Genomic DNA, 3,846 nt, shown 5'->3' on the forward strand with positions numbered 1-3,846 from the left:
AGTCTTGTCCAAGAATCTCACTGGTGACCCCCTCTATCTAGAAACATATGGGAAAGGGAATTCTGGGGACCAGAGTTCAGCCTGGTCAAGTTCGCTCATTACAAATCCACCACCCCTTGACAACATGGCACTCTGACGTCTCTTTAAATCATACTTGATTTCCAAAGAAAGATGAAAACAGAGTCGTGGCTGGTTTTTTAGCTTAGTGGTAGAGTGCTTGCCTAGCCTACATGAAGCACTGGGTTTGATTCTCAGCACCACATGTAAATAACTAAAAATAAAAGTCATGTTAACATCATAAAAGCTATCTATGCTAAACCTTGGCCAACATCATTATAAATGAAGAAAACTTGAAGGCATTCCCTCTAAAAACTGGAACAAGACAGGGATGCCCTATTTCACCACTTCTATTTAACATAGTTCTTGAAACACTGGCCAGAGTAATTAGACAGACGAAAGAAATTAAAGGAATACACATAGGAAAAAAAGAACTCAAATTAGCACTATTTGCTGATATGATATGATTCTATACCTAGAAGACCCTAAAAGTCGACCAGAAAACTTCTAGAACTAGTAAATGAACTCAGCAAAGTATCAGGATATAAAATCAACACCCATAAATCAAAGGCATTTCTGTATATCAGTGACAAATCCTCAGAAAGGGAAACGAGGAAAACTAAAAAATATTTTTAAAAAACCCAGAATCATGCCTCTACCTACTGTGATACAATTATACCCACTTGAACTTTTCTATAATAGAGGATCCAGTTTTTTTTAAATTTGGATGATGTTCATTCATGTAGTTAATTTGCACTTCTCCTCTGATGTCTTATAAATTGTACATTGATGTGTCAAGTTACTACTGTCAACAAATCTTACATTAGATGATAAGAGAATGAGGAGAAAGACAAATACAAAGATAATTGGTTAAGTTAATATGTATATTTGTATATATATATACTTATATTTATACAGAGCCATAGCAAAATGAGGAATAGATATTCATAACTCAAACAGTATTTTTATCTACAACTGGTCATGTGGCCCTAGTGGTCATTTCTTCCTTTTGTTCAGCTGATTATGGATCCTTGTCTGGTACAATGAACCAAATCTTCATTCTCAAAGGCACTGGGTCTTGGGCAATCTTTTAACTGAGTTAATGTGGTTTTCTACTGACTTTAATCCCAGGATGTGGGAGTGCTAAGTGGCCACCTAGAAGATCTTTAATTTTCAGGACGTACTCCTCCTTACTCCCTTTGTGTTGAAGCAGCCTAGTTACAATCACTCCCTTTCTTGCCTGACAATTCAGTGACATGAGTCAAAGTGTCAGGTGGCACTCCAGTTCAATCAGATAATTATCTGTACACCAATGGAAGCATTCCTCTTTTTGGAACTAATACCTCTTGACCTTGAAAGCCTGATGTCACATGGATGGAAAGCAGTAGTTTTGTTAGAGAATCACTAGGGAAAATAGAGGATTCTCTCCCATTTCCATCCCTTGAGTCCCTCACCCATGGATACCAGTAAGGGAGAAATAGAGATTTATATGTTAGATGCTGATTTAGAGCACTTTTTGTATTGTCAAAGACTATAAGTGAGCCTTCAAAAGAATGTTTTACTATTCTGTCAAGCCAGCTGTTTCTGGGTGATGAGTGGCACAGTAAGATCAGTAGACTATGCAAGGCCATTTCCACATCTTATTTGCTGTGAAATAAGTTCTTTGGTCAGAGTGATGCTGTGTGAAATACTATGATAGTGAATAAGTCATTCTGCACATGGTTTTGGTGGTGGGTTTTGCAGAAGCATTGTCAGCAAGGAAGTTACATGTATATCCATAGTAAGTGTCTAGTCTAGTTAAGAACCAAACTTTGCCCTTTCCATGAGGGAAGTGATCCAGTGTAATCAACCTGCCCATCAGTGGCTAGCTAATAGCTGAAAAGGGTGCCAAGTCAGGGGCTCCTTATTGACCTCTGCTGTTAGCAAATCAGGCACACAACAGTAACTATAGCTAGACAGGCCTTGGTAGGTAGAAGTCCATGTTGCTGAACCAAAGCTAAAGTTCTCTCTGCCACAATGTTCTCTGCCATTGCTACATTTTTAATGATCTGGTTTGATAATGACAGGATTTGCTGGGGAAGGAAGAGGACGGAGGAGCACAGAATGGCTCATCCTATCTGCTTGCTAGTGAAAATCCTCCGTTGTTGAGTTCATTCTTTGTGAGCATGCACATGGAACACGAATATCCTAACACACCTTGCCATTTGGAGGAGCCTATCAGCCTACCTCTCCAGCAGATTTCTTCATCACCAAGTTTTTAATCATGTTCTTTCCAAATCTCTGACCCATGAATTATTATTATTATTGAAGATTTTCCCTTCAAGACATCTCTTCTTTCAAGTAAAAGGAACAACATGTGTACTGCTTGTCATTCTGTACACTGGAAAGATTTCCCTTCGCTGCTGACCTACAGGGCCATCCCAGAGTGAGGCTGTTGTGTTTCAATTGTCCATTTGGTTTTAGCTGTCCACTTTTGAGTGGTGTCTTCCTAATATGCAGAGTCATCTGGAAGCTAGGTCTGAAATTTCAGTTTTCCTCTGTTGATTGGTCCTAAGAAGTTCTCAAAGAGGGCATAGGTGTAGTCTGAAAGAAAGGAGCAATATAACAGAAGTAAGGTGGTGGATACATAGGCCACGTGCTTGTGCAATACATTAGTTCCTCTAGACCTCCCTAAGCCCAGATCATACATCCCACTTCCATTTGTTAATGGAGCACTGCCATGGATGCTCAGCTTTGTGGCCTGGTAGGTCAGACAACACTAATAAAGGGTAGCTCAGGACACAGAGTAACTGAATGACCCATGTCCAAGCATTCGTCTCTTGAAGAATGCTCTAAACTGCATTCGTATCTATCACTAACATTCTACACACTATTGGATCTTCTGGATCATATGGTCCAAGTGGCAGAGCTGCTTTTATAACAATCTAGATTTAGAAACCTTGGACCCCACTCATAGTTGACAGCTTTTTGATTTAGAAGTGGTCAAAAATGGAACCCAGCCTGCCTCAGACTAGACCCCTAGATATTTGTGGGATTTATTTTCTACCCTCTGCCATTCAGATGTCTTACATCTGTGTCCAGAGCAGTTGCTATTTTCTACTTACCAGAGAAGGAATCAGGAAGCCAAAGGAGGATCCAGAGTGAGATGCAGCGGCTGTAAGCTTGGCCACTGCCTCACACCAGAGAAGTGAGCCAGGAGCAGGGCCATGGCATGAGGGAGCTAAAACGTGGCTACTGCTTCCTTTCCACCCTCCTAGCTCAAACAAGAACCTCTCTGTAGCTCACTTTACCCAGAAGCATACAGGAACAGGAATTCTGGGAAATGTAGTTCAGCCTAGCCAAGCTGACACATACACACCACAAACACAGTTGATGGCAGGTTATTATAGAGATGAGAATTCTGTTTTAAAAATAAGAGAAGCAGCTGGCATCTCCTGGCATGATCTTCCTTCCTGAAAATTCCATCTGACACATTTCTTTTCTCTTACCTACAAGGCACCAATTGCATAGAATATATGTATATGTGTTCTGGCCCTGGGGAGATTATCAAAACAGAGTTGTTTCAGGCAACATATTATTTTTTTTTAATAAATAAATGCTTAACAGTGTGAAAATGTATTCACAGTTTGAGTGTATTATTTATCAATTGCTTTTCCAGAGAGACGAAAATGTGTTTAGGTTCGAGGTTTCTTTCTTTTTTCCCTTTTTTGTTTAATGTTCAGTCTTCAAAGAATTTGCTTTTGCTTTTAAGTTTAAACATGTGCTGCCGGCAAAAGGCAGTGTGATAGG

The 3,846-nt window shown here is 39.9% G+C and overlaps 1 long non-coding RNA gene across 1 annotated transcript; it reads right to left on the bottom strand.

The window, feature by feature from the left end:
• Window positions 1-920: 920 nt before the first annotated feature.
• LOC120889142 (uncharacterized) lies at window positions 921-3,354 on the bottom strand. The gene is made up of 2 exons (XR_013424839.1): window positions 3,162-3,354; window positions 921-2,640 (listed from the first exon to the last, which is right to left on the bottom strand). It is a non-coding gene; the product is annotated as an uncharacterized LOC120889142 (long non-coding RNA).
• Between the last annotated feature and the right edge of the window lie 492 nt (window positions 3,355-3,846).

The sequence above is a fragment of the Ictidomys tridecemlineatus genome, chromosome 8 (genome assembly GCF_052094955.1).
Source record: "Ictidomys tridecemlineatus isolate mIctTri1 chromosome 8, mIctTri1.hap1, whole genome shotgun sequence".
Classification (NCBI taxonomy): Eukaryota; Metazoa; Chordata; class Mammalia; order Rodentia; family Sciuridae; genus Ictidomys; species Ictidomys tridecemlineatus.